Source organism: Rattus norvegicus, chromosome 15, assembly GCF_021556685.1.
Source record: "Rattus norvegicus strain SHRSP/BbbUtx chromosome 15, alternate assembly SHRSP_T2T, whole genome shotgun sequence".
Classification (NCBI taxonomy): Eukaryota; Metazoa; Chordata; class Mammalia; order Rodentia; family Muridae; genus Rattus; species Rattus norvegicus.
In genome coordinates, this window is record NC_141548.1 from 97,763,026 (window position 1) to 97,788,052 (window position 25,027).

Here is a 25,027-nt window from a genome sequence, read left to right on the forward strand (position 1 = left end):
TCCCACAAATTAATCCCTAGTTTGCCCTGAGTAAGATGTGTCCATTTACATTCATCACGAAAAGCAGTTTGGACAAAAGAGGATCATCTCCTTCAACAAGGATCGCCACTGGAGGAGGTCTTCCTAGTAAAGCGCCACACCCATACTCTGAGAACTCATTCAGAACCAAACTGAATGCCTCCCCGCACCCCATCCAGTCCCAGGCTTAGCCCTCCCCTTTCTGTCTAGCATGTAGAGGAAGCACAGACCCGCGGACCCCATTCCCAACTCTCTATGGTACCCCAGTGATGTCTGGGCACACAGGTTACTGAGAAACACAGCATCCATCTCAGACCTCGCTGGTTCTAGCTGGAGAAACATGGGACCCCTGTCACAGACTGTGTTCTGCCTCCCCTGAAGAGATGACCTGTGGAGCTTGGGTACCCCAACGACAAGGCAGACACAGCCTAACAGTACAAAATATATATTTTAATTTTTAAAACTCTTTAGCATGAGAATATATATTATATATATAATTACAGGATATATATTATACATTTGTTACAATATATAATATATATACATATATATCTTTATAGCCCCATCTAAAAATATACTGTATCCTTCCTCCATTGAATTTCTTTCCCATCTATTTTAGGGTATTACTGCCAGTAGATGTGGCTTTACTTTTGTTTTCTTGATTATGCAATCATTTTTTTCTTATAGGGCTACCTAAATTTGATATAAATAATTACACTGCTATATAAACTAAGGATTTTGCAATAAAAATTAGCTAATGGCTACACTCTAATAATCTAAATTCCAAAAGCATAAGGTGATACTAAAGTATAAGATTATGTAAGATTGAATCTCAAAAGCAACGCTTGATTTTGTAAGGTTTTTAATCTTTCTTTTTTTTTTTCTTGCAATCAACAAGAGGTTTATTGATAGGGATGACAGAAACCAGTTAATCTTTCTTTTAAGTATCCTGTATTTGTAATGTCTACAACTAAGGTTCGTTCTAAACAAAGAAAGAAAGAAGGAAAATCATGGCCTGAAGACATTATCAACAGGTGGAGGGGTTTGAGCAGTGTGTATTCAGATGCTGATTCCCAGACACCTGGTTGCAAACCATAGATAATACAGTCAAGCCTCTCCAGTCTTGATGTTGTGTAAAGACTGTTTTCCATCATCTCTGATTGCTGGATAAAGAGCTGATCAACCAATTAGCTGGGTGGAAGAGAATAGGGCAGGACTTTGGATCTAAGTCAGAGTGCCAGAGAAAGAAGAGAGGGAGAAGGACCAGAGGAAGAGGAAGGTGTGGAGAGCCCATGAAGAGTTGACATTAGCAGGTCGCCAAGGGAGTCTCCATGAGGACAAACACGGTCCAGAGTGAGCCAGGGCCAGACTCGGATTGAAGGCAGAGGGTCATGTGACTGGGAAATAGGCGTAGGAAACCTTAGAGGGTTAGAACAGCTCAGAACCTGCCCAGTTTGCAGTTAGGTAACAACAATACCAGGTCTCTGCGTCTTAGTTCTGGAGCTAAAAAGGACTCGAGCAGGCAAAGAAACACCTAGCGCTTATTAGAGAAAAAGGTATGGGCTATAAACTCCAAGAAGTACTATTTCATCTCACCTCTTAAGTTTTATACCTATGTCTGTCATTGTATATGCATACACTACAGTATTGACAAATAAGATAATTGTGTTCTTTCAATCTAGTGTCTAGAAAACAGTATCCAAAACTACAGGAATGCCATAAAATATACAAAAGACGTGTCTTCGGTTGGCAAGCTTCTGTAGGTGGCTCAGAACCTAAAACGTGAGCAGTCACTTAGAAGCACCCGTTGGGTCTCAGCGTTTTGCAGTACCTTTGACGGCTCGTGATTTTTCTGAGGTTTTTATTTGGGTTTCTAACTCCTGCTATTGCAACAGTTTCCTGGAGATTATCCTACAAAGAATAAATGACTCAACCATAAATAGGACATGTATGTTACCCCTCCGGGATTTGGGGAACACCTCAGGAGGAGGCACAGAATAAATGGAGGAGGCGCAGAGTAAATGGAACAGCTGCGGGCCGGCTGAGGAGAGGTGGAGCGCAGCTCCCTGGGAACCACATGGCCTTTGGACTCTTGAACCCTTAGCCGCTGGCTGTGACTTCTCGAACAAGTCTGAGCCTGTCAAGGGGAGGGGCTCGTGAGTGCCACACCAACCCATGGGGGGATTTATATACAGTTAACAGTTGACTCAGAAAGGAGAGGTGGCTTCTTCAGTGAGAAATCCAACGCTAAAATGACCATGCTCTAGTTAACAAAATTTCTACCCATTCCCTTGTTAAAAGACCCTAATGTGGGTTTTACACACATACAAACACACACACACACACACACACACACACACACTTGAAAGTACAAGCAGGCAATTTGGAAACAGAAAGGGGATTGCCATATGTGGAAGCCAAGCGCGGGTAGGTAGGTTATAAAAGCGTGTTGAAGAGGCCCATCGCGATCTGCTATTAACACGCACGCACTTTCGCACTTTTAAGAGCTTTAAAATAAGACATAAAAGAGAAAATCCTAAGTCTCCATTAAGCCACATTCCGTTTGAATAAGGAACCTCTTTTGTGAAATTTTTTGTGGCTAATGGGAGCATTTTTAAAAAATTAAAAATCCTGTCTAAAGAGCGTCGTATGTGTTTCAAATGTGTAGCTTCTTCTGTGTGATTGTCAGAGTAATTTTGTTTTCTGTGCCTGGAGGGGAATGGAAACCAGTTCTTCTTGTAACAGGAAACCTGGAGAAGTACCCCGCCCCCCAGCCGCACAGTTGCTGGCAGCTTCCTGTTGCCGTCTGTGAATCATCCTCAGGTACAAAGAGTCATCTTCAGAGATGATTCAGGGCTCGTCTGCCTGGCTGTCACTCTACACTCCGGCACATGTGACTTATCTTCCGAATAGCCATCAAACAACTTCCGAGATCACACAAGGGTTGCATCTGTTAAAACTGTCAATGTTTTGTCAAGCAGATTTAAATAAAGACAAAGTTTGTATAGCCAGAAAGTCATTCTGTCTTATTACCTTGCTTCAGTTTCTTATACGCCGTGTAAACTCTCCAGAATCTGACATCAGTGAATATAATGAAGGCCTACCTATAAAAATACTCACAATATCTTACCCTCAGAACACAGGACTATTCGGGCTGAAAATGGAGCCCACTGGCAAAACACGTGTCTGGCATATATGAGATCATAGGGTCCATTATCACTACAAGCGAAATAAAAAAAGAGAGAAGGATATAAAAATATTTCATCAGCTATTGACCAAAGACGCACAAGCTTTCTGTACACTGCGCATCAGATTATTTTTGAGCTATGATTTTACTTCAAATGATCGGACATCTGATAACTAAACAGAGATGAGTATAAGGTGTTAAAGACTAATCTCAAAGTTTGCCAGATACATAAGCTGGGCCACCTCCTGTGGGTTGTTCTAGACATACACCGTCACGTACACTGAATAAGGCGTGGATTCGTCATTCCCACCAGCTATGTTTCCCCTTCTTAGCCAGGTAATGTTAGTGGCTTTCATATTACACAGTGAAATATAGACCAGTCCCATCATCACAGAGTGCTTGACAGAGCGTGTTCAAAATAAACAAACATTAAAAAAAACTAGAATTTTATTCATAAGAAAAGAATGATTTTTTTTTCAAATTGGGACAATGTTATGTGTTCTTTGTATGCAGCGAGCTTTAAAATAAAATTGACAGCTCACTTGATGTTTTGATTTCTTTTAGTACTTATGTCGGTGTTTATAATGAATACAGATGTGCACATACACATGCACATGCACATGCACATACACATGCACATACACATGCACATGTACATGTATGTGCCTCTGCAACCGTGTAGAGGTCAGAGACAGACAATGTTTGGAGTTGGCTTTGTCCTTCCACCGTGGGTTTCAGAGACCAACGTCAGGTTGTCCTCCTTGCCTGGCAAACGGCTTTATCTCCTGAGCCATCTGGATGACCCTCCAAGGGTGTTGTTTCACTAAGTTGGCCGCAAGTATTAACTATGATTACAAAGCGTAAGAAAGTTGAATGCACTTGTGTGCTCCAGACCTTCAACATCAAGCGCAGGGACCACGTTAAGGGGAAGGGAAAGCAATTTCTACTTCAAAGAAATGGGGAGGGACACACAAAGTTGCAATTTTTGAATTAATAAATAACCTCATGCATCAAAATAACTGAAATCCTACTCTCACTGCACCCCTAGCACCTCCTTTCATTTCTTGTGTTTTGCTTGATCGCACGACACGTGTGCAGAAAAGGCGTGTCAACCCTCATCCCAGTTCAACTAAAGGAAATGCTAGGCTCTGGGAAAACCTCCTTTCCCTTCGCTGTACACGCTTTGAAATGACCCAACAGGAAACCGTCTGCTGAGAATGAATGTCAGGATGGAATTGAGGGTTGATTCACCAGCTACACTACGGCCAGCTCTCAGAGTAGAATTCTAAGCCTCACCAAGGAGTGGAGGCAATTTCTTCCCCTCTGCACTGTAGCTCTACTAACTGGACACGAGCCAAGATCTATGGGTGACTCAATTTGCCACTCCAGAAGGTAAAGGAAGTACTTGCTGTCTCCCAAATTGAGGTTATGAGGATTAATCTGTCCGTAAAACATTTTGACATTGTTACAATAGACTCAAGCCATATCTGACACTTGTACTTCACAGGCGTAAGCTAGCGAGGCCATGCACCTTGAAACTATTTTATTTGCTTGTTTTGTTTTGTTTGTTTGTTTGTTTGTTTGTTTCACAATTAGTCGTATGGCCTAACGTGGACACAAACATGGTTCAATTTTTTCTTTTCTTTTCCTTCCTCCATCTTTATTAACTTGGGTATTTCTTATTTACATTTCGAGTGTTATTCCCTTTCCCGGTTTCCATGCCAACATCCCCCTAACCCTTCCCCTCCCCTTCTATATGGCTGTTCCCCTCCCCATCCTCCCCCCATTACGGCCCTCCCCCGAGAATCCCACTCACTGGGGGTTCAGTCTTAGCAGGACCAAGGGCTTCCCCTTCCACTGGTGCTCTTACTAGGATATTCATTGCTACCTATGGGGTCAGAGTCCAGGGTCAGTCCATGTATAGTCTTTGGGTAGTGGCTTAGTCCCTGGAAGCTCTGTTGGTTCAATCTTAAGACTTCCCATTGACATGGGTAATTAAGAAAGATGACAACTGTCCCCCTTTTACAGTTACATGTGATCATCCTTCCTGAAATATGGATAGCTGAATTTTACATACAGTATCCAGGTACTACTGAACTATAGTGACCTGCCTCCAGATGGGCTCCATTGCTGGCTTATAATCTAAACATAAAAATGTTTCATGAAAGACCAAGAAAAAAGAGGCTAAATAAAGGGATCGGTGGTTCAGGGCTTGCTGTTCTTGCAGGACAGGTTCAGTTCCCGCACCCGCCTGGCTAGCAACCATGAATAGCTCCAGTTTCAGGGATCTGACCCTTTCTCTGGCCTCCTTGAGCAAGACACACAGGCAAGCAAAACACTCATACACATAAAATAAAACTATAGTTTTTTTCTTCAATAGAGTAAGAGAAGCTTGACTTTAAAAATTAACCTGGCTGGGTGTGGTGGTGAATGTCTAATCCCCAGCATTTTGGGAGGCAGAGGTCAGGTCACTGGAATTTTGTTTGTTTTTGTATTTTTTTTTCTTAAAGGCACCGATTGATTCAAGGACACTTTTCTTCCACAAATCACATCAGCCTCTAATAGATACTTCCAACCCCATGTCCTTACAGATGGCCTTGGTTGAACTAAATCATTCACAAAACAAAAGTCACTAAAAGGAAAGAGATGAGAGAGGTTTTCATAAAAATGGAAGAGAGCTAAAAGACAATAGCAGAGGTGAGAAACCAGAATGCATTAGATAGATAGATAGATAGATAGATAGATAGATAGATAGAAGATAGATAGAAGATAGATAGATAGATAGATAGATAGATAGATAGATAGATAGATTAGATTAGATGATCAAGGAACTAACTTAATAAAATAAAAATAAATATTTGGACACATTTCATTAACATTGGAGTTTATAATAAAGTATTGTTTACATATTGGTATTTGTGAGTAGCATTGAGAGGAAAATATAGTTGAACAATTTACACATTTCTGTTCTAAATTTCCTTTAAACTTTCTATTTACTGTTTTGCAACTGCATTTTACTTTCAAGTTTGAAGATATTAAAACCAGCTCGCTTCTTCAGTCGCCAAAGCCTCAGAGCGCAGGAGTTTCATGTTAGCGTTTAGACACTCTGGCGTATCTTGGCTGGTCCCACTCTGCTTTCAACGTCATTTGGATAATGTACATGTAAAATATGAATATTTCATTCATACTAAACTATGGTTTTTTTGCATCAAGCACCATGTACTATCTAGCTCTAAGAAGTTCTGTATTGGATGACATATCCTGTTGTGTGAACTGGGGATATAAAATTACATTTTGTTACATATAATCAGACAGTTGAGGCTGCACTGCTTATAGAGAGAAGAGCTTTAGTTAGCTTACAGGGTGGAAGGTTTTAAGCTCATCATCGCCTTAGCTTTGGCTCAGCTCTGACTGTGGTCTCCTAGCAGATGTTGGTAGTGAAAGAGAGAGGAAAGGGAGGAAGAGACAGGAAGAGAGAAAGAAATAAGTATGTGGTGGGGCAGTATCCTGAGTCCTGCGATAGTCAGGCTTGTTCTGCTTAAACAATCACCCTGCAAAAGATGGGCAGTCATGACCGCATCAGTTGTACTGGTGTCTCCTGAGGGCAGCCTTCTCAATGACCTACTTGGGTCCTCTTGGACCTCTAAAGGCCCACATAATACCTTCACCACGCTTACACTGAGCACTGACATCACAACACAAAGTCACTTTGGTGGGAAGACTACACATCCAAACCACAGCCCAGGATTGAACGTCGCCTGGAAACCAGCAAGGCTGTGAGAAGCCGAGACTTCCCTACAGCACAGCAGTATGAACATGATGAAATGTCTGGTGTGGGACAATCTGGGGTGGGAACTGGCTGTTTCATCTAGATCATTTAAGTTAGAAGAGTTACACACTGTGGCAGCCACTACTGGCACCTGTCCAGTGCCCTTTCTTTCTTCTTAGACAGAACCTCCTTTTATTTTCTGGATACAGTACACCCATGTACCCAGCTCCTGCCAGGAAGATGCAAAGTTCAGTGGATTTGTGACTTTTAATATAAGCGGTGTGGCAGATCTCTGTCATGATACATAGATCACAAGATTGAAGGTGAGACCGCCATCTTGTAACCAAGAAGAGAAAAGTAATTTACTGGGGTTGGAGGTCTGGGAAGGTGGAAAGTTCTTCAGGAGATCTGAGTATCTAGAAAGAAAAGAAAAACAATAACTATATTGCTGTTGAATTTCTGCCACACATTGATAAAAATAAATGTTGACTAATAAATATCCATGAATGGAGGGGAAAGGAGGTTTTGAAACCTTGAAGAATTAGGTGTGAGGGGAGTTGCAAAAGTCATGTGGTGGGGTTTGAAACTTGACCTTGAATTAGGGAATTAAAACACAAGATATGACAAATCTGAGAAAATGGGGTTCTACTGTATGCTTGCAGCATTGTAAAGATTTTAGTTAAGTTGGCTCAAAGCTTATCTTAAAACCTCAGCACATCTGGGCATGCCTACCGGTTGCAGGAAGTGAGATCAGGATTTATTTATATGGGAGACTAAGTAGCTCTCTAGATGGGGAAGACAGAAATGGCTCATAGAGTAAAGGGCTTGCCACCAAGCCTGATGACCCGAGTTTAATTCCTTGAATCTCTATACATGAATAGATATAATTTAATTTTTTTTGGTTCTTTTTTTTTTTTCGGAGCTGGGGACCGAACCCAGGGCCTTGTGCTTCCTAGGTAAGCGCTCTACCACTGAGCTAAATCCCCAGCCCCTATAATTTAATTTTTAATAATTAAAACTTACTGCAGAAAAAATATATATGCGTGGGGTATCATTTCAAGAATAATGGAGTTGTTAGAGTAAAAACACCATAGTTGATATATTTTTATTAAAGAAAAATGGCGGAGGATACCAGCCTAACTCCCATATGATGGCTGGACAAAAGAAGGAAAGCAAAAACAATCTTTTCTGGATGTTCTCTCATTCATGTTTCAGCTCCCAAAATTTCAACATTTTGAATACCACTTATGATAAGACAAGTAATGAGAAAGTAATTATTGAAGCTGTCCCAAAAAGATTAAAAATGTGATTGGCCTTGAAAGGACATCAGTACCTCCAGGGGCTGCCTTCAGAGATCTAGGGCTATGGCTGGAGTGTCCCTCTGCACAACACCTAGGCCTACACTGTCCACAGGAGTCACAGTTCTAAAGATGCTCCTTGTCCCTAGTCCTTTAAGACACAGTCGGCCCAATGGATACCTTAAAAGTAGATGAAAAAAAGCTAGAAAATTGAGAAAGTGAAACAAAGTTGCAGAGAAATTGATAAAGCAAAAAATTCCTGACCTGCCATTTCCCGACTGCCAAAGTGTGAGATCAAGTTTCTTTTAAGCTGCTGAGTCTGTAGGACTTTGCTACAGTGTCACAGTGACAACATGAAAGTACAATGTCACACTTTTTGTGTTTACTTCAACAGGTATCTCTTTCTCTGCAAAACTCTTATTGAACGGGGTAGAAAGAAGTCTTGGGCACCCTGTTATATTTTTGTTAATGTTTTCCACCTGAGGGCATGATTTCCATTCCTTTCCTTCTGGATATAAAACGTTTAGGGCCTTTCCTTTAAAACATTTAGTTTGTGTTCATATATCTTTGCAAGAATGGTGGTTGTGTCAGGATTGCTAATGAGTTTTTTTAACATGGGGAAAATTAAAATCTGCATCTCTTTGCATCTCAAACATAGAATTACACTTCTAATAAGCATGTGCATGCTGCCTCCCTTACAGAGCAACTTGTCTCAGGTTCATCAGATTCTCCCTTGCAAACATGTCCCCTGGGAAGAAGTGCAAAGACAGTGCCATGCCTTTTTCATCCCTTAGTGATGTAACTTGATTTGCAACATGTAAACTAGTTATAAATGTGGATTTTTCTATTGAAACTTTCTGTGTACCCCCAGGCCAAGCTTGGAGTCACTAAACCACATGGCTATAAATATTTCCACAAGGTATCAATGTCTTCATTCATCTCTTAAGTTTTTATAATGATGATGGGCCATGGTTTATTTTGTCCAAAGACCATCATGGACTGGCCACCCGCTACACTTTCTCTTTGTGTAAGGCAAAAGGTAAAGAACTTAATATATGTGTAGCTGGTTTTTATCTTCAATTTTCAATTATTTTTTTCTGATTTTTAATTTAATTTAATTTCAAATGTGATCCCCTTTCCCAGTTTCCAGTTCATAAACTCCCTATCCCATCCCCTCTCCCCTTTCTTCTATGAGGGTGTTCCCCCACCCATCCACCCACCACTTCCAGCATCCCTGCCCTGACATTCTCCTACACTAGGGTACACTGGGGATTGAGCCTTGGCTTCTCCTCCCATTGATGCCCAACAAGGCCATCCTCTGCTACATATGCAGCTGGAGCCATGGGTACCTCATGTATACTCTTTGGTTGGTGGTTTAGTCTCTGGGAGCTCTGGTTGGTTAGTATTGTTGTTCTTATGGAGTTGCAAACCCCTTCAGCTCCTTCAATCCTTTCTCTAACTCCTCCACTGGGGACCCCGTTCTCAGTTCAATGGTCAGCTATGAGCTTCTGCCTCTGTATATGCTCTGGCAGAGCCTCTCAGGAAACAGCTATCAGACTGCTGTCAGCATGCACTTCTTGGCATCAGCAATATTGTCTGGGTTTGGTGACTCTATGTATATGGACTATATGTATATGGGCTGGATCCCCAGGTAGGGCAGTCTCTGGATGGCCTTTCTTTTAATCTCTGCTCCAAACTTTGTCTCCATATTTCCTCTTATGGATATTTTTGTTCCCCATTTTAAGGAGTGAAACAACCACATTTTGGTCACGCTTCTTCTTGAGCTTCATGTAGTCCATGCATCTAGGGTAATTTGAGCTTTGGGGCTAATATCCACTTACTAGTGAGTGAATACCATGTGTGGTTTTGTGTGATTGGGTTACTTCACTCAGGATGATATTTTCTAGTTCCATCCATTTGCCTATGAATTTCATGAAGTCATTGTTTTTAATAGCTGAGTATACTCCATTGTGAAGATGTACAACATTTTCTGTATCCATTCCTCTGTTGAAGGGCATCTGGGTTCTTTCCAGCTTCTGGCTATTATAAATAAGACTGCTATGAACATAGTGGAGCATGTCTTTGTTATGTGTTGGAGCATCTTTTGGTTATATGCCCAGGAGAGGTATAGCTGAGTCCTCAGGTAGTTCAATGTCCAATTTTCTGAGGAACCACGAGACTGAGTTCCAGAGTGGTTGTACCAGCTTGCAATCCCACCAACAATGGAGGAGTGTTCGTTCTTTCTCTACATCCTTGCCAGCATCTGCTGTCACCCGAGTTTTTGATTTTAGCCATTCTGACTGTTCTGGGGTGGATTCTCAGGGTTATTTTGATTTGCATTTCTCTGATGACTAAGGATGTTGAACATTTCTTTCGGTGCTTCTCAGCCTTAATTTCTAACGTAAATTGTCTATTAAAAACTCTTTACCAATGTGTAATATCAGAAATGTGTTATTTTATTAACACTGATGTTCTATGTGGTTGATCAAGTTATAATATTCTTAATCATTTTTTCTATTACTACTTGATGAAACTATTTACTGAGAACTTTTCACCAAAAACCTAATGGCTTAAAATGTATACTTCTACATCAGACCGTGAAATGATTTCCCTGATGTGACTGGAAATATTCACAACATTTTAAATCTTGAAACTGCTAAAGTTAGCATTGCTTGGCTGGTTTAAAAGTCCCTTTTACTTGAAATACAGAACAATATGGCTTTGGTTTTGGCTGTATATCTTAATTTTTAGGAAAAGAGTGGTCAAAGATGAGACACTTTGTCCCAGCACTATCTTGAATGTTTAGTATCTACTTTTTCCCATCTGTATCACACACACTACTGAACGCAGTTGCTGTCAGGCACAGCTCTCATAGGCTAACGCAGACTTGTTCATTTGGTTTCCTGTGCAACTCTTTACCTTGCTGAGTGGGCAGAGCAAATGGAAGAAGCAAAGATGGGCTTCCTGGAGTCCGTTGTTTCTTCTTTTGACTTCTAGAAACAATGAATTCAACCTTCATGGACCTTTGCAAAAATAGTACAGGCAAAGAAATATTGTTGCTTCGTAACTATTATTATAATAGTATCCACTCCATTCAGAAAATCAAATTATGGGAAGGCAGATTTCAGTAGCTTCAATCTGAGCTCCAACACTGACATTCCCAAAACAACCTATACATCACTTACTACACGGTCTACATATCAAACACGTTCTGAGTGGATCTACATACCCAGGGTATGAAAGGTGAGTTCAGGCTATAAGGTATCACTTTCTGCTTCACTTCCTTGCACCTTTACTATCCCTGCATCCTCCCTGTCCCTGCATCCTCCTTGTCCCTGCATCCTCCCTGTCCCTGCATCCTCACTGTCCCTGGATCTCTACTCTGCCAACCTCACTTGACTGACAAAATATCCTGAGCTTCATTTTCCACCAATCCTTGTCTTACATGGCCCTTTGCTCCTTGGGAATGGCATTCTGAGCCCTCTAGCTGTCTTCTACATTCTGTAAGAAATGAAAAGGTGTTACATCTCTCCTCTCATGTTGTTAGCAGAGATAAAGAAACAAGATGGATCCTCCAATTTGTTACCTGGGAACCTCCTTAGTTAGATCATGGCTTTTCTACTGCTCCAAGAAGCAATGTCACCCACTTCCCCTGCATGAGAACCCCTTTAGCTACAACTTTCTGGGGCATTTTCCTTACATGTCATTTCTGTACTTGAACATTGCCAAGCATTTTTCTTCTGTGACAAAAGCTGTCTGGGCTTTGCTATAACAAAGCACCCAATATCAAATGCTGTGCCAGATACATTTGCAACCAAAGCAAATTGCCTCTGAATTCTCACATATCCACGGCGCAAACGTTTAGAAAGAATACAGATTGAATATGGTTTTCATTTTTCCCCTTCTTGTTCTTCTTCACAATACTTGGAAATCTTGGCTGCAAATAATTGAACAGCGAGAGGTAACACAAACAGCTGGAAGCTAGAATTGTCTTGTGTATTCTTTGTTTGTGTATCTGGTGCCTGGTCTGGGGGAACTCGGAGCCTGGAGCCTATCTGAGGCTTTGGTAAAGGTGTTTTTCAGAGCCTCCCCATGCGTTTTGGGATAATTTGGAGTTCTTACATATTGGGTCAAGGTTCTGAAAGTAGCCCTCGAGCCCCTGTGCAGAAGCTACACAACCTCTTAAGATCTGGGTTAGGAAAGCGCATGCCTCTGAGCCCGTCCCACTATTGCTTAACACAATCGCGTGTATCCAGATTCAAGACAAAGGATCTCGGCCATGTCTTCTCCGAGAACAGGTATCAGATCACTTGTGACCACCATCTCATTATTGGTGATTCAATTAACACAATAAATGTTATAGGGAAGCCAGAAGATGCTTCTCAAAATAAATAATTAACAGTAACTTCCTGAAGCAGAAACCGCTTTTCCCAAAAACGTCACCCTTCTCTCGGGTACTTCCACAGTCTGAGTCCAGCTTCCTGACCAAACGCGGGTCAGGCACTGCCCTGCTCACCGACCTGTCACCAGTGGGAGGAGCTTCCAGCCATCTCAGAGTGACCATGAAACAGTTATGGGTTATACATAATTTCTAAAGATTGAGCTTATTGGAGAAACTTTGCTTTTTAATAAACCTTGTTTTGGGAGATGAAGCTTAGTATTTAATTTGGAAAGAAGTACGGAAACAACCGCTTTCCCTCTACTGCTGACAAAGGATGATCTGCTAATAAAGACTCGCTCCCAGTCAGTCAGGGAGAGCACACCACAGGGCACGCATGGAAGTCAAAACGCTTGCAGGAGTCAAACCTCTCCTTCCAACGTGCGAGTCCTGGAGATCAACCTGGGGTCTCAGTATCCGTAGATACTGCCAATAATCTTCCTTCCTTGTGCTATGCTGGTTTCATTTTTAAAGATTTGTTTTGTTTTTAATTATGTGTATGAGGAACATGTACAATCGCCTGGAGAGGTCAGAAGGTGGGTTCGGATCTCCCGGGGCTTCAGCAACAGGTTATCCTCTCTGTTTATGAATCCTTCAAGTCAACTGCGTGTTGCCCAAATACTCCTGTGTGCTGTGCAGTGGAGAATGTCTGGAAACCCCTAATGATTTATTGCTGCACCCATAGATGAGTGCCATGTGTCTATCATAGATTCCTGTTTTGATCTGATAATGAAATACTTTATTGCCAGTGTATCAGTCTGGGTTCAATCAGGAGATGAAAGTGACAGTAATTTACACAACGGAAGTTTAGAATAAAGTATTATTAAATTATGATAGGAGTCGCTATAAAAACATAACGAAGATGCTAAAAGCTACCTTATGATTAAAGGACTGTGGCCCACAGAAGGATAGACTGGGGTGTTTGGGGTGGGGGTGGGGTTTCTCTCGAGGCTAGAGAGAAAGGTATTACTATAGCCCACTAGATGGCAGAGAAGCCTGCTACGTGGCTGGACTATTGCTCCATATCCCAAGCATCTTGGGATATGGAGCAATAGACAGCAACAGAGTGTTTAAAGAGTAGGAAAATGGGCGAGGACCACCGGAAGACAGCCTAGATTCCCGCCAGAGCCTCGGGGTTTCCTAGCAACAGCACTCAGTAGCTCATGGTCAGATGGTAGACCTGTAGAAGCACCTAGCTTCTTCACAGACCCACTCCACAGGACGAACTCAAGGTAAAAGTAAGAACAGGCAATTTTATACAGACAAGAATCAAGTTACTCCCTCCCATTTACCAACTGAAGTCACCTCGTGCGCATGAGAAGAAAATATATTTAAAGCGTTTATCATGGGCTATCAGAACAGGTGCCGAAGAGCCAGTTTGGGGCTAATAGGCAAGAAACTGATCATTGATTGTCACAGAACACAAGCACATACATCTTAGAAATGTCTGCTTGATTAAAAAAAAACAGAATTCTAAGTGCTAAGTTTCATTCTAGAGAAAGCCCTCTCATTGCGAATCTGTTTTACATAGCAGGGGAAATGGAGTAGGAGAAAGATGAAAGCGAGTGTGGAGGAATTGTATTCACAGAGATCGCTCAGAACACATGGTCCACACAGTCACTGCAAAATGCTTTCCACTTTAGAGTTGAGTTTTATAAAAATGATATGTACTGTGTCACTTAATGCCTCACGAGCTATCCTGAGACAACTGCTTAGCCTCTGCTAATTGCTAAGTTTAGAAACCTCCACCCAGAGATGCTGTGGTCAGGCAACAGCAAGACTTACCCAATGATGCCCGATGGCCAGCAGTAGGTAGCCCACACAAATGAACTCAATGGTATTGTTGGAGGTTTGGGTTTGTTTGTTTGTTTGTTTGTTTGTCTTACAATGCTCTAACTGGTTATTTTCTTACCTTAACAATGCTTTGCTTATATATTTTGTGCTTTACAAGATTTCTGTGTATGCAAATGTGTGTCTCTGTCTTTATATGTTTCCTGTGCTTTTCCCTTGACTCTTCTATTCCTGTTTGGTTTTTGTTTGTTTGTTTGCTTGCTTGTTTTGCCCTATTCTGATTGTTTTCTTATTTTGTTTTGTTGTATGGGTTTTTTTGTTTTTTTTTTTTTTGTTGTTGTTGTTGTTGCTGTTTTTAGTTGTCTGTTTCCTAAGGAAAGACAGAAAGAAAGGGTGTGTGTAGATCTGGGTGGGAGGAGTTCCCGGAGATAAAACTGTGATCAGAACATGTTGCATGAAAATCTATTTTAAGAAAAAGACCTACAATGATTATTAATAGATTGATCATGTTTTATATACTGAATACCACAGTACATAATTTAAAATTTTTAGAAATATATGAGTACACACCCTGACATTGACCATGACTAGAGTTGTCTTGGTCAACTCTACATAGAAATACATCTCAATGTACAAATGAATCCATCAGCTAATCAGAGTAGACTCTAAGGATCTGTTCAACTTTGTAATTCACTTACATAGTATGGTTCTTTTTCCCTCTGCAGTGAGTGGATGGAAACCGCAACTCTTGTAGCAATCTCCCTCCCTCCCTCCCTCCCTCCCTCCCTCCCTCCCTCCCTCCCTCCCACCCTCTCCCCCATACACACACAAACACACACACACACACACACACACACACACACACAAACACAAACTAGTGTCTGCTCTAGAAACTTACTAGCTGTGTATATCGTCAATCCTTGAAAACTCTTCACTAAACTTTTAAAAGTTAAAAACCATTTTCATTATTTGCTTTAAATACCGTTTCAGTTTTATTTTAATGTTTAAGATATGCAAATACTAGGAAAAATGATTAGTGTTATACCAAGATAAACTTCCTAACAAATGACCAACAGACTTGCAGTGTTTTGTTATGCTTGGTAGTGTTTCTGACCCAAGGACACCTTCCCTGATTTCAATAACGTGTAATGCTATGCAGGCAATCGCCCACGCAGTTTCTTAACTCCTCAGTCCGGATGACATACTGCTCTAGCTGTGTCCCTGGCGCCTCGGTCTGAATGTAAGGGCACTGCACCCCAAAACAAACTCACAAAAATCCGTTTCTGCACAAAATAGGCAGGTAGAAAAATAGTTTCTTTTTGTGAACTATACAGAGATTCCGTCTATGCTTTCCAATCAGTTAGATGTTTTCCAAACAATCATCAGCCACTGTGGCCGTTGATTTTTCTTTTTTTAATTTACTCAGGAGAGAGTAAAACTTTCGTTTTCCAGGCTGGGTGTGCGGTGTGCCCCTTCTTTCTGGCTCGGTGCAGCCCTGCCACCGTTACTAAGTGCCACCAGCAGAGGGTGGACACGGAAAGGGCTGTCGGCGGAATCAAACCTTGCTGCCTGCCTGCGTCTGCAGCGAACAATTTAGAAAGAAGCGGGGACCAGTCAGGATCACTGAAGCCTTTCGGTGACGGGTGGACAAGGTCGAAGGAGTTTAAGGATGTTTAGATTCAAAATCTTCGTTGATCTCAGCGCCTGTGGCTCTTCGTATGAAAAGGAACCAGAGCGAGCTCTCAGCTCTCTACCATGTGACTTCTCTGTCAAATCGCTATAGTTGAAGCAGTTGACAGTAATGGGAATATTCTGTGGAGCCAAATTAAGCATTCTAAACTATTTGGAAAAAAAGAAAAGCCTTAAAATAATACCTGGGCAATCTGTGTAAGGGAGGTCTTTAACATGGAAACTATTTTAAGAATTGATTTTAAGATACAAGTTATACGTGAAGACTATTCCGATTAAAATGTGAAGGCCAGTTTCCTGGGGCACTTCGGTTAGGCTGTCAATGCTTTGTGAGATATGGAGATGAGATCTGAGCCATAAGTGGTTGGAACTAAAGAAACCTTGGGGAGGGAATATTAAACACGAAAATGCTCTTCACAGAATAAAGGTCATTCTGTGTGACCAAAAGCTGTTCACACGACAAACGGAAAGCATCTGAAAGCAAAATTTGTTTAGAGGAAGCTCCAAGCAGGTTCTCCTCACCACAGCTCTTCAGCGCCAGCATATGCTGCCAGTTCACCGTATCCCCCACAAGATAGATCTGTCCTATGCTGACTGCGGAACCGCACACATTTACATACACACACACACACACACACACACACACACACACACACACACAAGTCAACATACGATTATCTCCTTTTCAAACCATTTTCTAAAAACGTTCTGCAAGGTTTTCGCTGCCGCAAACTTAGATTTTGATGAATCTGTGAGTGAAGTGTTTTTCTCATAACGAATAGAGGGTTTTTACAGGAGAGACTTCTTTGTTATTTCCAAATGACAAATATTGAGTAAGTCCCTCAACTCTCTGTGGTATATGCGAGTTTCTAAAGTACCCTGAATATTGAATCTGAGTCGATATGATCACACTCTAGGCCACCAGTGAAGCATAACTGGCAACTAAAATATTAATCTTTCATATTCTCTAGAATTCACCGTCATAATGAATGTAAGTAGATGTCTTCGGGTTACTCTGGGCAAATAAAATGTTCAGTTAGCACCCATTCTATAAACATTACTTGAAACATGGAGATTCCTTTTTTACATATGAAAACCCTTGACTCTACAATTATCATACAAAAAATATAAAGATACAAATTTTTGGTATGTTAGATGTGCTCTTTTTGGTAACTAAGTATTGTTCTCGGTGTTACTTGTGGGTGCCTACTCTATTATCATCTGCGTGTTTAAAATAATTAAAGTAAATATTTCCCACATCATTGTGAGTGGTGTAGATAAGGAAACACAGAGATTTGCCTATGAACAGCCATGCTACTTCAGACCATGAGGAAATGTAATCTTAGAGGCTTTTTATTTAAACAACTCTATTCAGAAGAAAAACATTCAGACTGAAGTTGTATTCTACCCAGCATGCTCCACTCTTCCACAACTATTAAAGCCACCAATTCGCAGCTGTACCGTTAGATAACACAGCCAAACTATGTACCTGTAGCTAAGAACAGGATGTACACATACAAACCACTGGCAGCAAAGCCAACTTCTCCCTTAGTAGCCCATTTTGTTCAACAGGATCCTGTGTCTTAATTCGCTGTTGTATTGAAAGCCTGGGTCCTGCTACAAAAGAATATAGTCATTCATAACTTTGAAATTGTCGTTTCATGCCATTGGACTCTTAGCAAAGACCAAAACTGAGTAACTTATTATTCAGTAGACTTATTGAATATTGAATAACTTAGTATAAGTTATTAGTTTGAGATTTTTACCATTTTGATGGTTAACATCCTTCCATTCAAACTTCCACTTTATAAAGATTTGGTGTTGTTTAGATTTGTATGAAATATTTGGCGAGAATGGTTGAATTGGTTACATAATTTTCATAGCTAATTAATGGATTACAATTTAGTGGGGTTTTTTATTTCTGTGAAATAATTTAACTTGTTACATTATGTTTGTAGAAAGAGCATTATTTAATTATGTATGACAGACATCAACACTATAGTCAGATATAACTTGTTGACTTTAACTTGGTCATACAAAACCTTTTCTTCTTTTCTTGTACAGTTTTTGGACTCACCCAGCTTTATTAGCTTGGGAGATTAAGATCATCGTACTCTATTGCTGAAAGTTTCCTGGAGGATTGAAAGCAAAATCATTGATAGAGCAATAAAGTCAGAGCCTGTGAAATTATAAATATTTTTCAAATGTGGCAAGCAGGCAACGAATATTTTAAGCTCTCTAAAGTTATTACATTTATGTACTGTAAAACAGTGAAGAAATAGAAATTAGTGTTTAAATTATAAAACACATCTATATCTTGAATTGCAAACTGTCAAATATAACAGAATTAAAATTAGAAAATGTTTACTTATCTATTTTTATTTATCTATAAACAATAGATAAATAAAAAGATTTTCAAAAGTCAAATAGTCCCCTTCAATTTTGCTCAAATAAAATTACTGCAAAACAAAGACAGAATTTTGGAGCATGTTGTTATATGTACAGTTTAGGGTCCGCTATAGGAATTGACCTTTTGAGCTAGGACCCCGTGTTAGAGCCTTAATTAAGGAAAACAAAACGGCATTTCCTTTCCCCTTTCAAAGCTGCTACTTAATTTTTTCATTAAAGCAGCACTTCAGATCAGCGTAAGCAGACTAATGTGTGTTACCTGTCTCTCTTCATGTGAAACGTGTAAGATTTAATGGAAATAAACCTTCAAATGATTTTTACACGCAATGGTTTCTCTTTGGCAGCAATTCTGGGAGAAAGATAAATCAAAGACTGCCTTTGTCAGCTTGAGAAATTCAGTTTAAACATCCACATAGCTGGCAGCAACGGAAGTTGCCTAAACCTTTGGGGAAAGAGAACCTGACTTGACTTAGTAGTGTTTGGTACATGGCTACTCTACCTCGGCCCCTGCATCAGGAGGCCCGTCCCTCAAAAAGCAGGAGCCAGATGGAAGCCTCAATGCCGTGAAGGCTACATACAACTCGAATTCCAGTGTCCTGTGGATTAGTAAATTGTGCCCTATTTATTTATTGGAGTGCTTTCTGGAACAGAGCTATATCTGTGAATAAATATAAAAACGAAAAGAATGTAAGGGCTGGAGCCACAGCTCAGCGGGTAAAGTGTTTGCTCGGCAAGCTTGAGGACCAAAGTTCAGCTCTCCGGCTTCCACATAAAAGTTAAATATGGTAGAGCGCTTACCTAGGAAGCACAAGGCCCTGGGTTCGGTCCCCAGCTCCGAAAAAAAGAACCAAAAAAAAAAAAAAGTTAAATATGGTGGTTGTCTGTACGTCGACCCTGGGGAATGGAAAGGGGGTGGATCCCAGGGACTCTAGTTCAGCCAAAATGGCGAGCTTAAGATTTAACAATCTCCCCTATTTCAAATATAGAGGTGTAGAAGCAATCAAGAAACGCTTCCCACCATCAGCCTCTTGTTTCCATGTATGTATGTATGTATGTATGTATGTATGTATGTATGCATGTATGCATGCATGCATGTATGTATGCATATACAGCAAACATATACAAGTATACAGGAATGGTTTCCACATACAGATATAAAATCAAGCAATGATTACCACCGAATACAAAGAAGAAAGGACTTCTTGCTTCTTCGGGCGTGGCAATTTAGGTGGAAGGGTGTGCAAAGTGGCTTCAAAGTACCTGTGAGTTTTAGTTCTTCACACTGGAGAGCAGTTCACAGTTCAGGGCTTTTCTTGTCACTGACCGATTGGATTTTCCTTTGGTTTGTTCTACTTGTCCCCCCCCCCTTTTGTCACATATTTTGTTACTTCAGTTTTGTGTATACCATTTTTTTTCACAACAAAACATGAGAAATTAAAGGTAGTCACATAAATGTTTAACAAAGTGGTAGAAGTTTTTGATTGATTGATTTTCAAAGCATCTGTTCACCAGTTTCTTATATTTTCCCAACCAACAATCAAATGTAAGAATGAGTGTGTTGGTGTTCAGAGTAAACCCAAAGAGAGACAAATTCTAATGTAACTTATCTAAATGTGTCAGAATCAGATTAGAACACAGAAGAGAATGTGAGGCAATATATTTCAGTATTGCTTTAGAAGAAAGTCTTCCTTAAAAGGAGACACGATGAAGCTGAGAACTGACATGTACACCTGTGTCAGGATGGGCATGGAGAGTTTGAAATACTCAGTCTGAATCTCTGTAAAGCAGCTTTTGAATGGTCACCTCCTTCACCTCCCCAAAGCTCATCCCTCAGTCTTAAAACGGGCCTCAAATAAACCTTGAATATGAATGTGTTTACATTTTTCCTAAATGGGAAGAGTTCAGTTTTCACATCTATCCAAACTCCTCCAACGTGAATCTGTTGAGCATCTAACCCTGTGACAGACACAAATTCATATGAAGCAGTGCACAAAACCAAAAACTTAAAATGTGGACAATTCAAAACCTTTTTACTTATGCAGAAGTCACACAGGATAGGACTTAATCCTGTTTAATCTACTGGTGGAAAGCCGTAATTCTGCACATTTAAAACACTTAACATGTAAACCCACAAACATCGATGCACACAGCTCATTCACATCTCTTGACGTGCTTGCAGTAGAGTGAGTGCTTTCCTTCGCATGCAGTCCCTCTGACAGAAAGCTTAACCTGTTCCCATGGTGTGCTCTTTGTGATTCCAGGGTCACTTCCTTTCAAGTGGGATGAGGACACTTTAAGAGAGGAGAATTTTAGTTTTTTGTAATTTTTTTCCTCTAAAACCAATTTCCTACAACTAGTATTTCCTTTAGTTTTGTCAGAGCCTCACTCTGTAACGCAAGTTGTCCTTGAACTCAGGATAGACATCCTCCCTCCCCTTCCTAAGGGCTGGGATTATACCTGTAGTGGGCCTTGCTCGTGTCCGTGGAAACTGGTTGTGGAATAGGTCTAATGCAGCATGTACTGTGTCAATTTGCTCCCCAAAATTACATGAGACTCTGAGGGGCCTGGTCCCCAGTTGGTTTTGATTGTAAATAAAGTTGCGGGAGGCCAATGGCTGGGCAGGGAGGTGGGGATTTAGGATTCCCAGGGAAAGGGACTAAGGAAGGAACAGGAAGGGAGACGGTTGCCATGCCCAGGAAGGAGTAGAGGTCAGAGAGGGACTGGGCAGAGAACATAGCCTTCATGTAGGTGCTGGGGAATTCAGCCTGAGAGGAACTCAGCCAAGATGGAATATAGGTTTCAGAAATATCGGAGGAAAGCGCGTTAGCTACAAGGAGACTCGGAAGTGGCCCAGCCATTCAGCTATTTAAGGCATATTAAAATATAAGGCTGTGTGTGTGTGTGTGTGTGTGTGTGTGTGTGTGTGTGTGTGTGTGTCTGTGTGTCTGTGTGTCTGTGTGTGTGTCTGTGTCTGTGTGTGTGTCTGTGTGTCTGTGTGTCTGTGTGTATGTCTGTGTGTCTGTGTGTCTGTGTCTGTGTGTATGTCTGTGTGTGTGTGTCTGTGTCTGTGTGTGTGTGTGTCTGTGTCTGTGTGTATGTCTGTGTGTGTGTGTCTGTGTGTGTGTGTCTGTGTGTATGTCTGTGTGTATGTCTGTGTGTGTGTGTGTCTGTGTCTGTGTGTGTGTGTGTCTGTGTCTGTGTGTATGTCTGTGTGTGTGTCTGTGTGTGTGTGTCTGTGTGTATGTCTGTGTGTATGTCTGTGTGTGTGTGTGTCTGTGTCTGTGTGTGTGTCTGTGTGTCTGTGTGTATGTCTGTGTGTATGTCTGTGTGTGTGTGTCTGTGTCTGTGTGTGTGTGTCTGTGTGTATGTCTGTGTGTGTGTGTCTGTGTCTGTGTGTGTGTCTGTGTCTGTTTCTGTGTCTGTCTGTGTGTGTGTCTCTGTGTGTGGGTGTGTCTGTGTCTGTGTGTGTGTCTCTGTGTGTGTATGTGTCTGTGTGTGTGTCTGTTTCTGTGTGTGTCTGTGTGTGTGTCTGTTTCTGTGTGTGTCTGTGTGTGTGTCTATGTGTGTGTCTGTGTCTGTTTCTGTGTCTGTGTGTGTATGTGTCTGTGTGTGTCTGTGTGTGTGTCTGTGTCTGTTTCTGTGTCTGTGTGTGTGTGTGTCTGTGTCTGTGTGTGTGTCTGTGTCTGTTTCTGTGTCTGTCTATGTGTGTCTCTGTGTGTGTATGTGTCTGTGTGTGTGTCTGTTTCTGTGTGTGTCTGTGTGTGTGTCTGTTTCTGTGTGTGTCTGTGTGTGTGTCTGTTTCTGTGTGTGTCTGTGTCTGTTTCTGTGTCTGTGTGTGTATTTGTCTGTGTGTGTGTCTGTGTCTGTTTCTGTGTCTGTGTGTGTATGTGTCTGTGTGTGTGTCTGTGTATGTGTCTGTGTATGTGTCTGTGTGTGTCTGTGTGTGTGTCTGTGTGTGTGTCTGTGTTTATGTCTGTGTCTTTCATTTGAGAACTCAGGAAATTGGGGCGAGGAACGCTGCCGCCAATTCCAGGATGACTTGGGTAGCAATATTTGGGGACAGCAACAGAACCCACTAGAGAAAACACAGCATAAATGGGCCCTCATAGGTTCAGAGTAAAAGTGGAGTCTCTTGGCTCCTCCCTTTTGGGTCATTCTCTGCTAGCAAGGATGTGAATGGGAGCAGGCTCTTGTAGAGGCAGACCCATAAATCCTACACGACAAGCTTCAGAGCCAGGATTAGAGGTCAGGAAGCCATACCAATATTCTGGTTTCTCTGAAAAATCATGTCCGGAAGGAGGGTCTGGAGAGATGACTCAGGAGTTAGGGGCACTCGGTACTCTTCCAGATGGCTGGGATTCCATTCCCAGTGCTCTCTTGGTGCCTCACAACTGCCCCCAATTCCTGTTCTAGGGAACCTAAAGACCTTTTCTGGCCTGCGCATGCACTAGGCAGTCACATGGTGTACACACACACCCATAAAAAATAAAATAAACACATCTTTAAATGAATAACTGAAACAGGCTAAATAATGACAGAAGATGGAAAGATGGCATCCAAGAGACGCATTGTGGTAAATTAAACATAAACAATGTAAAGGTCTAAAACGCAAGCCTCTGTCCATCTCAGTGAATGAAGACTGCACAGACTAGAATAGCCTCAACTTGGAGGCTAAGACCTGCATTTGGCACCATGACAAACAACACAGGTGCAGAGCTGGCCCCAGAGGTTCATCACCCACTCAGCTGTCTACACCAGGCTTCGAACTCTCCTAGCCTCACCTGCTGTGAGCCTCCTCCTAGCCTCACCTGCTGTGAGCCTAGCCTCTCTGGATTGGTAGCCCAGGCATCTTAATTAATCCCCATGGTGCTCTGAGGCTAAGGTCTACAAATCTCTGGACGTGTCTGAAGAGCATGCTGGGACCATTGCATTTCACCCTCAGGCCCCTGGGTTTTCAATTCATCATGTGCTTCCTCCATGCCTCTCTCTCCACTGGATCCTTGCTTGCTGTCTTAGGCGGCCGACGACGGTTTCTTTGACTGTCTCCTGTAGCTTCGTTTCGTTATTCCTCTCTTTTCTGTTCTCCTCCAGACACTTGGCACAGCATGCAAATGGAATCGCATGCCTCCCCTTGTAGACTGCTCTCCTGAGGGTCCTCCTGTAACTTTCTAAGAAGCATGATTTGTTTCCTTTTCCCTTCTAGGAGTTTCTTATTCAAAGGTGCTTACCCTAGATGTGGCTAGTGTGTTTCTATGATTTTTAGCTCTCAGAACATGCACTGTCAGACTTGGAGAGTCTGTTGCCTTCCTACAGACTCCTGGGTGAACTCATTTGCCTATTCCCATGGAGACCTTGTCACTCATCTCCTGGAATGCATCTACGACAGACGTTCTGAGCTGAATGCTCTGTCAGTTCCGTCTCTGGAGCCCCAAGAGTGGTGAACAGCACCAAGGTCTGTTTCCCTTTAAAATAAAAGTTAATATGCCCAAGGTTTTATGAATTTTACAGCTTTCAGCATTATTTGTGGAGCCATATTTGTTCTAAAGACTCAAAGGGGTGGGGAATAAAAGTTCGAAGTCACCGGTATGCAACGCCCTGGGCATTTGGAGTCTACTGTCTCGTCACCTGTGCTTTAAAGTTATAACTTTGTATTCATTTCATAAAAACAAGTGCCAGCCCTCCCACCTCATCCCCATTTGTTGTCCTTTGGAAAGGATGGTTTAATCTCACAGAACGAGTTAGGAAACGCCTAGCTAACTTAAGTCTCACGAAAAAACAATTGCCCGGTTTTGCTAACTTTTCTCGTTTTTTGCCCCAGCCACTCTACACGTTCACAATGCAAAGGCAGTAACTTTAATGAGCCACATTGTTCTCAGTCACTTTGATAGCTATAAAGTGAGAGCTGGAGGCCTGTCTGGACTATATAAGAACTGTACCAAACAAACAAACAAACAAACAAAAAATGCAGGAGTCGAGGGAACCTTCACTTAAAGGCTAAGAACCATGCTTATCATCCCAGAGGGGAGCAATCCAGCGACCTAAGGACCTTGCATTAGTTCCCCTCCTGGACGGTTAAAGGTTCCTCCATTTCCCAGCACCACCTCCGTGAGGACCGAACTCTCAAGGCATGACATCTTGGGGAATGGAGGCTTATATGCTGACTCTGAATATGGAGACAAGTCTAAGGAAAGGTTCTTTCTAGAGGCTCTCCCAGCTGAGCTGAGGAGGGTGACTGCTGCAGGAGAAGCATCTCTCAGGGAAGTGGGTGGTAGACCAGTTGTTCCCCACCCTCTGGGGCAAGTTAGTCATTTGAGGCACAGCACTGTTTGGCCAAGCAATTTGCTGCCTGATTTGGGAACGTGGAAGAACAGAAGGGCTTCCTCGGCCATCTCCACAACTCTCTGTGTGTTGACTGGAAAAAGACAAAA

The 25,027-nt window shown here is 41.7% G+C and overlaps 1 long non-coding RNA gene across 3 annotated transcripts in view; it reads right to left on the bottom strand.

Moving 5' to 3' along the window:
• Window positions 1–6,075: 6,075 nt before the first annotated feature.
• The window catches only part of LOC102548462 (uncharacterized), a 96,689-nt gene continuing 77,737 nt past the window's right edge, over window positions 6,076–25,027 (bottom strand). The window contains exon 5 of one of the 3 annotated variants that reach the window (XR_015638560.1): window positions 6,076–7,390. This is a non-coding gene — a long non-coding RNA (uncharacterized LOC102548462). Of the gene's footprint in view, window positions 7,391–20,602; window positions 20,891–25,027 lie in introns of those variants that run through there. The other 2 variants (XR_015638563.1, XR_015638561.1) reach the window with 2 other exon arrangements.